This window comes from Apodemus sylvaticus, chromosome 8 (assembly GCF_947179515.1).
Source record: "Apodemus sylvaticus chromosome 8, mApoSyl1.1, whole genome shotgun sequence".
NCBI classification, from domain to species: Eukaryota; Metazoa; Chordata; class Mammalia; order Rodentia; family Muridae; genus Apodemus; species Apodemus sylvaticus.
Window position 1 is genome coordinate 93,943,215 of NC_067479.1, and position 14,763 is coordinate 93,957,977.

At 39.5% G+C, this 14,763-nt stretch overlaps 1 pseudogene; it reads right to left on the minus strand.

The window, feature by feature from the left end:
* Nucleotides 1-11,501: 11,501 nt before the first annotated feature.
* Nucleotides 11,502-14,427, minus strand: LOC127690807 (60S ribosomal protein L9-like; annotated as a pseudogene).
* Nucleotides 14,428-14,763: the final 336 nt, after the last annotated feature.

Genomic DNA, 14,763 nt, shown 5'->3' on the forward strand with positions numbered 1-14,763 from the left:
AAGTAGATTTGTTAAAAAAAAAAAAAAAGGACATATGGAAGGTGGAAATTAAAGGACAGAGGAAGGGACGCCATTAGCACTGATTGCGAGAAACTTAGACTGGCTAGAATAACATCAACCAGTGGGGCTTACAGCTGAGGAGCATTTCCATGAACAGAAGTGATATTTCCTAGTGATAAAATAGACATTGCACCAAGAGGCCTAGCAACTATGAATGTGAATGTACCGAACAGCCAAGCTCAAAAACATATGAAGTGAAACACAGCTCAAAGGGAGAAAGGAATCCACAGTCACAACTAGAGATTTTGATTCCTCTTTCTCAGCGACAGACAAAACAGATACGCCCTTCAAACATCAGGAATGATGGCAGGCATGGTGGTGTATGTCTTACTCCTGCTTCTCAAGAGGCAGGCAGATCTCTGGTCTCCATAAATGTAGACCACCCAGGGCTACACAGTGAAACCCTGATCAACACACAAATAAACAAGAGACTATGTGAAATCGTTGAGAGCATCATCAACCACTTCAACCCAGTTGATCTTTATGAAACACTGAACAGAAAATGCAGAGCGTTTTATTTTCAGATGCATGTTGAATGTTCATTAAGATGGACTATAGATGGCTCCATAAAACATATCATAACAAAATTTTTTAAAAATTAAAATCTTATTTTTAAAGTGAATTTCCCAATCCCATTAATTTCTTTTCTCTTGTGCTAACAAAATGCCTGAAAGTTGATATTTTTTTTAATAAAGAAACTAGGCTCATATAGCATGCATTTGAATCTGGAAGGCCAAGAAAGATTCAACTGCTGAGCCTCTCACAATAACTGCATGAAAGCACAACAGAGACATAGAAAGGGAACCGCTATTAACAGATGAGCCAAGCAAATGGAGTGGTCTCCATTTGAGACAGATCACTCAGGAAGGGATTAACCAGGCTCCTCCAAGAATCACATGAACCCCTTCTGAAAGAAACATTTTCCAAATGATCTAATCCCATTGCACTAAGCCCTCCATCTCAATGGTTCCATGAGCTTTCATGATTATCATACAGAAGAGCAAAGATCCAAACTGAGATACACCATGATACAGCCAAACTAGAAATCAATAAATGCAAAACCGCTGGAAACCACCAAATATTTGAAAATTGAGTATATCCCTTCAAATAAAAACAGCGTATCAAAGGAGTCACAGTAATACTAGAGAATATTTTGTACTCAATGAGTAGAAGCACATTGAATTATACACTGCAGCAATGTCTGCAAGGAAAGTTTGGTGTCATTCCTTATATTCAAACAGAAAAAAAAATGTAATTTAAAATCAATGTCCTAAATGCCCAATTTCAGAAACCAATTAAAAGCGAAGTGTATAAAACAAAGGAAACAATAAACATAGAAAAAACAATCAAACCAGACAATGAATATAGAAAAATAACAAACACAAAAGTTGTTTGGAGGCCACAGCACCCAGAGCTGATCCTGTACCACAGCTATCCATACCCATATACCCATATCCATAGGAGAGAGCTGGTCTAGGACTGTGACACACCTGTGAGCACGGTAAGACCACCACTTCTGCTCAGAAGGACCTGCCCAAAGCCCTGGGGACACAGGAACTGAAGAGCAGCCTGGGACAGGATCCTTCTGGTTTCCCTCTGCTTTCAGAGAGGCAAGGACAAGAATCTAAGCAACAGAAACCAAGGCCACTTGGCATTATCAGAACCCAGTTCTCCCTCCACAGAGTGCCCTGAATACCCCCAAAACACCAGAAAAGCAAGACTACCATTTAAAATCACATCTCATGATGATGATAGAGGACTTTAAGAAGGACAAAAATAACTCCCTTAAAGAAATACAGGAGAAAGCAGTGCTTTCACTTCACTTCTGAGCGCAAAGGTGAGATCTCTACCTTCTCTCTGGAGGGGAACAGTTAAGAGCACACAGGGCCTAAGATCAGTGAAGCACCTGGAACAGGAAGTCTTCCTGCCGCCATTGGCACCAGGGAGCCGGGAGACTGCACAGCCAGCCAGGAGAGAGTGATCTCCCAGCAGTGCTTTTACTTCTGAGCTCAGAGGAGTAAGGACACAGGCTTACAGGCCTACAGGAGGAACAAACTCCAGCCAGAGATAAGAATACCAACTAGCACCAGAGATAACCAGATGGCTAAAGGCAAGCACAAGAACCCTACCAACAGAAACCAAGGCCACATGGCAACATCAGAACCCTGTTCTCCTACAACAGCAAGTCTGGGATACCCCAACACACCAGAAAAGCAAGAGTTGGATTTAAAAATCGTATCTCATGATGCCGACAGAGGGCTTCAAGAAAGACTTAAATAACTCCCTTAAAGAAGTACAGGAGAACATCTGTCAAGAGGTAAATGCCCTTAAAGAGGAAACACAAAAAAAATCTCTTAAAGAAATACAGGAGATCATGGGTCAACAGGCAGAAGCCCTTAAAGAAGAAACACAAAAATTCCTTAAAGAATTATAAGAAAACACAATCAAGTGAAGGAACTGAACAATACCATCCAGGATCTAAAAATGGAAATAGAAATCATTAAGAAATCACAAAGGGAGACAACCCTGGAAATAGAAAACCTACAAAAGAAAGCAGGAGTCATAGATGCAAGCATCACCAATGGACTACAAGAGATAGAAGAAAGAACCTCAGGTGCAGAAGATACCATAGTAAACATTGACACAACAGTCAAAGAAAACACAAGAAGCAAAAAGTTCCTAACCGAAAACATCCAGGAAATCCAAGACACAATGAGAAGACCAAACCTAAGGATAATAGAGATAGAAGAGAGTGAAGATTCCCAACTTAAAAGGCCACTAAATATCTTCAACAAAATTACAGAAGAAAATTTCCCTAACATAAAGGAAGAGATGCCCATGAACATACAAGAAGCCTACAGACAAATAGACTGGACCAGAAAAGAAATTCCTCCTGTCACATAACAGTCAAAACACCAAAGGCACAAAACAAAAATAGAATATTAAAAGCAGTAAGAAAAAAAGGGCAAGTAACTTATAAAGGGAGACCTATCAGAATTACACCAGACTTCTCACCAGAGACTATGAAAGCTAGAAGATCCTGGGCAGATGTCATATAGACTCTAAGAGAACACAATGCCAGCCCAGGCTACTATAACCAACAAAACTCTCAATTACCATAGATGGAGAAACCAAGATATTCCATGACAAAAGCAAGTTTACACAATATCTTTCCACAAATTCAGCCCTACAAAAGAAAATAGATGGAAAAGTCCTTCACAAGGAGGGAAACTATACACTAGGAAAAGCAAGAAAGTAATCTTCTTTCAAAAACCCAAAAGAAGAAAGCCACACAAACATAATTCCATCTCTAACAACAAAAATAACAGGAAGCAACAATCACTATCCCTTAATATCTCTTATATCAATGAGCTCAATTCCCCAACATAAAGACATAGACTAACAGACTAGATACTTAAAAAGGACCCAGCATTTTGCTGCATACAGGAAATGTACCTCAGTGTCAAAGACACTACCTCAGAGTAAAGGGCTGGAAAACAATTTTCCAAGGAAATGGTCCTAAGAAACAAGATGGAGTAGCCATTCTAATATTGAATAAAATCAACTTTCATCCATAAGTTATCAAAAAGGATAAGGAAAGACACTTCATACTCATCAAAGGAAAAATCTACCAAGAAGAACTCTCAATTCTGAACATCTACGCTGTAAATGCAAAGGCAACCATATTCATAAAAGAAACTTTACTAAAGCTCAAGGCACACATTGCACCACACACAATAATAATGGGAAACTTCAACACCCACTCTCATCAATGGGAAACACAAACTAAACAGAGACATAGTAAAACTAACAGAAGTTATGGACCAAATGGATTTAACAGACATCTATAGAGCATTTCCACCTAAAACAAAAGAATATACCTTCTTCTCAGCACCTCATGATACCTTCTTCAAAACTGACCATATAATTGGTCACAAAACAGACCTCAACATATATAAGAAGATTGAAATAATCCCATGCCTCCTATCAGATCACCACAGAATAAGGCTGGTCTTTAATAAGAGCCAAAACAACAGGAAGCCCACATACACATGGAAGCTGAACAACACCCTATTCAATGATAACTTGGTCAAAGAAGAAATAAAGAAAAATTAAAGACATTTTAGAATTTAATGAAAATGAAGGCACAACATACCTAAATTTATGGGGCACAATAAAAGCAGTGTTAAGAGGAAAACTGATAGCTCTGAATGCCTCTAAAAAGAAACTGGAGAGAACATATACTTCCAGCTTAACAGCACACCTGAAAGCTCTAAAACAAAAAGAAGCAAATACACCCAAGACGAGAGTAGATAGCAGGAAATAATCAAACTCAGGGCTGAAATCAACCAAGTAGAAACAAAAAGAACTATACAAAGAATCAACAAAACCAGAAGTAGATTCTTTGAGAAAATCAACAAGAGAGATAAACTCTTAGCCAGACTAACTAGAGGACACAGAGACAATATTCAAATTAGCAAAATCAGAAATGAAAAGGGAGATATAACAACAGAAACTGAGGAAATTAAAAAAAAAAACATAAGAGTCTACTACAAAAGCCTATACTCAACAAAACTGGAAATCCGGGTGAAATGCACAATTTTCTAGACAGATACCAAACACCAAAGTTTAATCAGAATCAGATAAACCATCTAAAATTCCCATAACCTCTAAAGAAATAGAAGCATTCATTAAAACTCTCTCAACCAAAAAAACAAAAAACAAAAAACAAAACAAACAAACAAACAAACAAAAAGCCCAGGACCAGATGTATTTAGTGCAGAATTCTATCAGACCTTCAAAGAACACCTAACACCAATACTTTTCAAACTATTCCACAAAACAGAAACAGAAGGAACACTACCCATAGTTACACTGTTACCAAAACCACACAAAACCCCAACAAAGAAAACTTTAGACCAATTTTCTTTATGAACATCGATGCAAAAAATACTCAATAAAATTCTCACAACCCAAATCCAAAAACACATCAAAATAATCACTCACCACAATCAAATAGGCTTCATCCCAGGGATGCAGGGGTGGTTCAATATATGGAAATTCATCAATGTAATCCACCACATAAACAAACTCAAAGAAAAAAAACCCACATGATCATTTCATTAGATGCTGATAAAAGCATTTGACAAAATTCAACATCCCTTCATGTTAAAATTCTTGGGAGGATCAGGAATTCAAGGCAGATTCCTAAACATAGTAAAAGCAATATACAACAAACAAGTAGCCAACATCAAACTAAATAGAGAGAAACTTAAAACAATCCCACTAAAAGCAGGGATTAGACAAGGCTGCCCACTCTCTCCCTACCTATTCAATATAGTACTTAAAGTTCTAGCTAGAGCAATTAGACCAAAAAGGAGGTCAAAGGGATACAAATTGGAAAGGAGGAAGTCAAACTATCACTATTTGCAGATGATATGATAGAATACTCAAGTGACCCAAAAAAATTCCACCAAAGAACTCCTATAGCTGATAAACAACTTCAGCAATGTGGCCAGATATAAAATTAACTCAAGCAAATCAGTAGCCTTCCTATACTCAAAGGATAAACAGAATGAGAAAGAAATTTGGGAAATGACACCTTTCACAATAGCCACAAACAATATAAAGTATCTTGGTGTGACTCTAACCAAACAAGTGAAAGATCTGTATGACAAGAACTTCAAGTCTGAAGAAAGAAATCAAAGAAGACCTCAGAAGATGGGAAGATCTCCCATGCTCATGAATTGGCAGGATTAATATAATAATAATGGCCATCTTGATAAACGCAATCTACAGATTAAATGCATTCCCCATCAAAATTCCAAATCAATTCTTCACAGAGTTAGAAAGAGCAATTCTCAAATTCATTTGGAATAACAAAAAACCAGGGGTAATGAAAACTACTCTCAACAATAAAAGAACTTCTGAAGAAATCACCATCTCTGAACTCAAATCTTACTACAGAGCAATAGTGATAAAAACTGCATGGTATTGGTACAGTGACAGGCAGGTAAATCAATGGAATAAAATTGAAGACCCAGAAATGAATCCATACACCTATGGTCATTTGATGTTTGACAAAGGAGTTAAAATCATCCAGTGGAAAAAAGACAGCATTTTCAACAAATGATGCTGGTTCAACTGGCAGTCAACATATAGAAGAATGCAAATTGAACCATTCTTATCTCCCTGTACAAAGGTCAAGTTCAAGTAGATCAAGGACCTTCACATAAAATCAGATACACTGAATCTAATAGAAGAGAGAGTAGGGGAAAGGCCTCAAACACATGGGCACAAGGGAAAATTTCCTGAACAGAACACCAATGGCTTATGCACTAACATCAAGAATCAGCAAATGGGACCTCATAAAAATGACACTGTAAATAGGACAAAACGACAACCAACAGATTAGGAAAAGATCTTTAGCAATCCTACATCTGATAGAGGGATAATATCAGGTTATATATCAGATAATATATATAAAGAACTCAAGAAATCAGACTCCAGAGAACCAAATAACCCTATTAAAAAATGGGAAAAAGAGCTAAACAGAGAACTTTCAACTGAGGAAACTCAAATGGCTGAGAAATAGCTAAAGAAATGTTCAACATCTTTAGTCATCAGGGAAATACAAATCAAAACAACCCTGAGATTCCACCTCATACCTGTCAGAATGGCTAAGATCAAAAACTCGGGTGATAGCAGATGCTGGTGAGGATGTGGAGAAAGAGGAACACTCCTCCATTGCGGGTAGGATTGCAAACTGGTACAACCACTCTGGAACTCAGTCTGGCAGTTCCTCAGAAAATTGGACATACTACTACCTGAAGACCCAGCTATACCACTCCTGGGCATCTACCCAGAAGATGCTCCAACATGTAACAAGGTCACATGCTCCACTATGTTCAGAGCAGCTTCATTTATAATAGCCAAAAGCTGGAAACCATCCAGTTGTCCCTCAACAGAGGCATGGATACAGAAAATGTGGTACGTTTACACAATGAAGTACTACTCAGCTATTAAAAACAATGACTTCATGAAATTCTCAGGCAAATGGATGGAACTAGAAAATATCATCCTGAGCAAGATAAGTCAGTCACAAAAGAACACTAACAGTATGCACTCACTGATAAGTGGATATTAGCCCAAAAGTTCGGAATACCCAAGACACAATTCACAGACCACATGAAGCTCTAAAAGAAGGAAGATCAAAGTGTGTAGATACTTCAGTGCTTCTTAGAAGGTGTAACAAAATACTCATAGAAGGAAATATAGAGATGAAGTGTGGAGCAGAGACTGAAGGAAAGGCCATCCAGAGACTACCCTACCTGGGGATCCATCCCATATACAGTCGCCAAACCCAAACTCTATTGCAGATGCCAGGAAGTGCTTGCTGACTGGAGTCTGATATGGCTGTCTCCTGAGAGGCCCTGCCAGAGCCTGAAAATACAAAGGGGGATGCTCACAGCCAACCACTGACCTGAGTGCAGGGTCCCCAATGGAGGAGTTGGAGAAGGAACTAAAGGAGCTGAGGGGGTATGCAGGCCAATGGAGGGAACAACAGTGTCCACCAGCCAGACAAACACTCTCCCCCCCCTCCCCCCGCAAAGCGCCCAGGGACTGGAGCACCAACCACAGAGTACACATGGAGGGACCCATGGCTCTGACCGCATGTGTGGCAGAGGATGGCCTTGTTGGACATCAGTGGGCGAAGAGGCCATTGGGCCTGAGGGCGTTTGATGTCCCAGTGTAGGGGAATGCCAGGGTGGTAAGGCAGGAGTGGGGGAACACCCTCATAGAGGTAGGGGAAAGGGGATGGGATGGGGGTTTCTGGAGAAGAGACCTGGAAAGGGGATAACATTTGAAATGTAAATAAAGAAAATACCCAATAAAATATTAAAAAATAAAGTTGTTTGGGGGCTGGGAATATAATTCAATTAATTGATTACTTAACCTCAAGAACACAAAACATGCTGGGTGGTGGTGGCGCACACCTGTAATCCCAGCACTCTGGGAGGCACAGGCAGGCGGATTTCTGAGTTCGAGGCCAGCCTGGTATACAGAGTTCCAGGACAGCCAGGGCTACACAGAGAAACCCTGTCTCGAAAAATCCAAATCCAGAAAACCAAAAAAAAAAAAAAAAAAAAAAAAGAACACAAAACACTGATTTGATACCCAAAGTCATATAAAGCCAGCTTTGGTAGTACATGCCTCTAATCCCAGCACTTGTCTCAAAAAAATAGTTCATTTTGCTGAAGATACTATATATGCAAGTCATAGTACATGGAGAAATTAAGCCGGTGCCTTGTCCCTGCTGGCTAGCTTTCAGGATGCTGAAGGTACGCCCCCACTACCAGAGGAGAAAAGTAGCCATTAATCTTACCTAGCTGGGAACCCTGAGAGTTGCAATAACAGCCAGCCACTGATCCATTAGTGGCATGAACGTTATGGGGATAACCATTCACTTTCTAATTGGCTTTAAGGCCTGCTCCACAAGATGAAATCCACACCTGGCACTGTTACTGGGGGACCAAAAACCTGTGGCTAGGCAGGTCATGAACCCTAGAGAAGAACGTACTAATAATATGCTGCTCGGATGGACTTGGTTTTAAACCAACCCCTGAAGACTGATTGCTATATTCTCAGATTAAAGCATCTCTCAACCCTCAACAGAGACATTCCTCTTTGCAGCAGACAGAAACTAACACAGAGACCTACAACTGGTTAAAGTGCACAGATTTAGACACTATAGGATGATCGAACTAATAAAACATCTTAATCACAGCCCTCCTGCCAAGGTTTTGGGATTGGTGTGAAAGTGGGAACAGAAAGATTGTAAGCGCCAGAGGCAGTGGATAATAATGTCAAGGAAACAGCGCTTTTTGAACATGACAGTGCGGTTGTGCTTGCTAACTTACAGTGGCTGTGGCAGCGTGCACAAAACCTGAGCTAGCTCAAGTCAGACAAAATCTCAGCATGGGGGAGGGGAGCCCACAGAGACCTGTCCTTGCAGAGGAGCTATTGGTAATTGGTAGCCACTGGAATTTTTTTTTAGAGTTTGTTATTTCTTTGTTTGGTTTAATTTTGTTTTTAAGGGTATGGCTCTGGGTGGGTCAATCACATTCCAGTAAATGGCCACATACCCAAGAATGTAATGGCAGCACAAACTGTACTTAATTATTTTTTTTTAAGGAAGACACAAAGGCAGGGAAGGAAGGACAGATCTAAGAGAAGCTAAGAAAGTAGATCAAAAGGTGTTGTATGAACTCTTCAAAGAACTAATTTTATCTTTTAATGTGTTCTTAATTGAAACAGAGCTATACCACTTAAAGAACTAATTTTTTTAATGAGAAAAAATTGATAAACTCCTGGTTAGGATGAACAAAATAAACTTCCAATACTGTAAACATAGGGTCTGCTGTACAGTTCTTCCCATCTAAGGGTTCTGTCTTAGCATAGTCAACCAACTAAGGATCAAAAGTGTTTGGGAAAATGTATGTCTGTAATACACATATGTAGCTTCTTCTTGGTGTTTTTCCCTAAGTCACTAAAACAAATGATCTGGAACTAATCTAAAATATACAGGAGGGGATGTATAGATTCTATACAAATAACTGTGATATTTTACATAATGTGAGTATCCATAAATTTTGCTATCAGTGGGGGAGATTTAGTATCTCTAAGTATACTAAAAAAAATGACAGTATGATGAAGGAAATTAGTATCAGAAAATATAAGTAGTTTAACAAAGAAGAAAATTAGTAGAAATTGTGCATAGTTTAACAAAAAATAACAGATTAAATGAAATAACTGCCTATAAAAAATAAGACTTCCTGAAATTAACACAAAACCAAGTAGAAAATTTTAATATTTCAAATGTTTAAAATTGAATGTATCATCAAAGGCCTATATACAAAGAAATCATCAAATCCATATTGTTTCACTGGTAAATTCTATCAGTCATTTAAGGAAAATTACTGTTAATTTTATACAAACCCTTTCAGAACTTCCCAGCTAATTATGCAATCAGCATAATACTGCTGCTAAAGACTGACAGCCACATTATGGGAGATAAAATTATATATTATCATGCCTCATGAACAGTATTAGAAGATTGAATTCAGCAACATAGAAAGGGATAAAGCAACCCCCAGAATACAATAGAAGCGTAACAATAAAAAAAAATTTTTTAAATACAATTTCACTGTATCAGCAGACTAAATAAGAAAGCATGAGGTTGAAAAGGGCTTGACAAAAATTCGACACCCATGCAAAATTAAAACTCAGGAATCTAGCAACAGAAAGGAATTTCTGGGGCTGTAAAGGTGGCTCCCTGGGTAAAAGCCCAGTAACATGAGTTCAATCCCTGGAACCTACAGTGGAAGGATGACCTGATTCTAGAACGTCATCCTCTGATTTCGCATACATGTTGTAGCACATGTACATGAACATACACAGACACACACACACATACAAATAATAATAATAATTATCATGATGACGATGATGATGATGATGATGATGATAACTTAAATTTTCTTTTAAAAATGAAAATTCCAAGGTTGATGCTGGGGAAAGGAGATAGCTCAGAATAAAAGCATTTGCCAAGAAGCATGAAAATCTAAGTTCAAGACCTCAGAAAATATGTAGAAGTCTAGAAGACAGACAGGATCATCTACAATGACGGCACTCCTACAAGAAGACAAAACACAGAGACTGGAAAACCCCTGGAGGAAGCACTGGGCCAGTCTGCCTGTTATGCTCAGCAGAAAAACAGAGGCAGGAGGTGACAAATGACGCCAAGGCTGTCTTCCGACCTCCATCCATGCACACGGCACATATGTGGCCACATTCGCACTTATGAATCTATGCACATCCACATGCCACACACACATAGAAGTAAATTATCTTTCAACAAAGAAAATTTCCCAAATTGATAAGTAGAATCTTCAAGAAAAAAACAAAACAAAACAAAAAAAAACCACTGTGCAACCAGCAAAGCGCTGGGTGCTTTCCTCCTTTTAATTCCTTTCTGAATTGGAGAGACCAGCCAGCAAAATTAGACAAGAAAAAATAACTGAAGTAATAGACATTGAAAAGAAATGAAAGTGTACATACATGTAGAACTCCCAAAATAATCTACAAAATATTGCCGGAATTAATAAGTCAGTCTATCAAGTTAGCAGTATATGGTTGATGCAGAAAAGTTAATTATAGTCCTAGAAAGCAACAACTATAGAAAGTTCTTAAAATAATTTCCCTTAACAGTCACATTAAAATTCATGAAATATGCAGTGATAATTTTTCAAAGATACGTGTGAGACCTATACAGGCATGACGGAGAGAACTCTAAAGCTTCTAAATGGAAGGAGGCTCGATACTGGAAATGCCTACTGCCTGATTAACAACGCTGGATTTTTTTTTTCAATGTGAGTCTTTTAACTCGGGATCTGTTCTCCCTCATCAGCCTGCTGCTCTCTTCCCTTTTCAGACACACAGACACCAGGACACACAGACACCATCCCAAACCTTCTGATATCCTTTTTCACTGTTGTGGCTTGCTGAGTTTGGAACAAATTCAATATCATTTCCTTCAAGGGTTATTTCATCCTCTGGGCTTGAGAGAACAAGCAACACCTGTCCTCATCTGAACCCTTCTGATGTGTTTTTCATGCAAGAAATTTCGGGTTTCAACCCAAGACCCGCTCTCCAGAACAACGGCATCGATGGGGAAGTGAAGGTACCCAGGCCTCGTCGTGTAATGGACACCGAGCGCAACACCCTTCATCATATTATGAACATGACTGCCGATGGCTTGGAGAGTGGACGGTTCTTTTCTGTTGCCCGGACCATTTCTCAGCCCAGAGCCTCTTCTTTTTCTTTCCGAGAAGACTCAGCTCTACTTTGATGTGATTGAAGTCTCTCCAGAGGGTTCCTCTGGAGCCCTTCACAATGACTGTGCGCCCCTTCAGAGTGATGTTGACATTTTCTGGAATGTCAATGGTCTGATTGCTGAGAATGGTCTTCGTTCTTACAGTGGGTGGGGCTAAGAGCCATTTGTGGGTTTCTGGATTTTACAATGCTCTGAAAACACTACAATTTCTATACAAGCTAAGCTTCAAATATTGGATTTGGGGCTTTGGGGGACACACTCTCTGGAGACACTGAGCACAGGCTTCTGGTCAACCATGTGCTCACAAGAGTCAATAATACTCCACTCTCACCGTGCCTTGCACTGCGACACTGCGCAGGCTAGCTGTAGTGCATGTTCTTCTCACTTCATAGCTTCAGCCTATGATTGAGTTTATCAGGATGGGAAATGATAGTAAGTTGAGATATATCTGTAGTTTTAAGAATTCAGAGGCCAGCAAAATGGTTCAGTGGGTAAAGACACTTGCCACTAAGCCTGACAACCTAAGTTTGATCCATGGAAAAACATGGCTGAAGGGGAGAACTGACTCTAAAAACTGTCCTCTGGCTTCTATGTGCACACTGTCATGTGCAGGCACTTGCATAGACACTAAATAAATACATACCTAATAAATAAATAGGTAGATGAATGTAATTTTAAAAGAACACCAATTGTATCACTAATACTGTGTAACACCATGAAGACCTAGCACATAGCTTAGCGGAGCAGCATGTTGGGATAGGCACATATACATAGGTCAGTGAGGCCCTTGTGGGTAAGGTAGTGGATTAGAGGCTGCCTCCACATGCTGCAAGGCATCTGAAGTTCACAAAGGGACCACTGAACATATCATAGAGCTGAGCAGCTGGGGCCAGCGGGCAGAGGGGAGAGGGAAGGAGCAAGTGGCACAGAGCCCAGCCACGTGACCCCTTAGTAGGGAAGTAGAAGCCAAGCCTCATCCTAAGTGTATGGTAGGGCCTGATGTCCTCGCACAGGACGAGCATCCAGAACTCCAAAGCCTTGGCAAGATGGTGACTCCTTCAGAGAAATAGGTCAGCGGTGGAGAGTGGTTTCATATGGTCCCTTCCAGTGTGGCTGGAAACTGGATTGAGAAGAAAATATTGTTTAAAACCTAGCTACCTGCAGAGTCTTACAAGTCAAAAGGCATGAAGACAGCCTGTCGCAGCCCCAGATGAAGAGCCAGTGGTGGGAGGTGCAGAGTAAAAAGAAGAGATGCTAATTTAACAAACTAAGATGTACAGGCACCGGAGGATAACAATTCAAGAAAGTTAGTCTACATAAAGATACTTTCTGTGGACAATTACTAACCAGAAAAGGGAATAAAGAACTGGAACTGAAACACAAACACCAGAAGTGAAAAGCCTAAAACTTCTAGACAGAAAAGTATAGTTAATACAAGAGATAGAGAATCAACAGACATTTGGCTTCCCATGAGCATGTTGGAAAACAGAGAAGAAATCGTGCCGTCAGAATGCAGAGATGTTTGCAACCTGGAATCCTGCACGCAGACAAACGCTAAGGGAGGGGGAGATTCCTGGATTCTGGTCTTTAGAATCTTACCTCTCGGCTGCCTTTCTCAAGAAAGAAGTTACTGAGGAATAGGGTGGACAAAAGAGAAGGCATCTGGATCAGGAATTGAGGGATTTAACCCAGAGAGGGATGAAGGAAACTGTCGTGTGCATGCCAAAAATAAAAAATAAAAAAAGCAGCTGTGCGGTGTAGACAGCAGAGGAACTCAAGAAGAGTAACTGCAGGGGAAGAGACATTATTGACTGATTATCTAATGGGCCTAACCATGTGGAGCTGCAGAACTGGAGGAAGACAGCTAGAGATTCTAATACAACAAAGGACAAACTAAAGCACACATCTTCCCAAGGAAACCAAACGCTTTGCCATGAGTGTGAGAACTTCTACAGCATCTTATTCACCTCAGTAGCCAACTGTATTTCTTCAGTCACAATGAAACATTGATTCTGACCATTTTAAAACAGCCCTCAACTGAATGAGATGACACAGGCCTGTAATCAAAGCAACTTAGAGAGCTGAGATCAGAGGACTAAGAGTTCAAAGCTAGCCTGTGTGACATAAGGAATTTAGGGCCAAAGCTTAAGCTATACTGAGAGACCCTTTCTCAATCAAAATAAAACTAAATATATGATCTCAAATTATTTGATAACCCCTCTGATGTAAAGGTAATAATTATGTTTCATCCCTTTGACTTTGAGCATGTCTATGACAAACTAACAGTGTAGTGACTTCTGAGGTGTTATGTGCTGAGTGATTTATTATTTTCCTTGACCATTAGAACACATTTACTAAGTTAGACCATAGGAAGAGACTATGGGAAGAGCCACAAGGTTACCTGGAAAGAGAGAGCTAGCCAGCTCCTCCTGTTCCATTTTATCCACTGTTTGACTACAATCACACGGCATATTAGAGCCATCTGGTCAACCCTTTCCAATTCTGACAGACCCATAGGGACTGGAAGAAGTACCAGTAGCTATTTTATGTTGCTAAGATTTTGTTTAGCACAAAAAGGTAAATGGAACATTGACAAAGTAACCAAATTTGTACTACTTTGGTATTTAAGAAGAAAGAAATAAATGGAGCTAAAACTTTACCTACCAATGTCAAGTTGCTATATATATATATATATATATATATATATATATATATATATATATATATGAGAGAGAAAGAGAGAGAGAATATATAGCACCACCTGCTATAGATAGATAGATAGATAGATAGATAGATAGATAGATAGA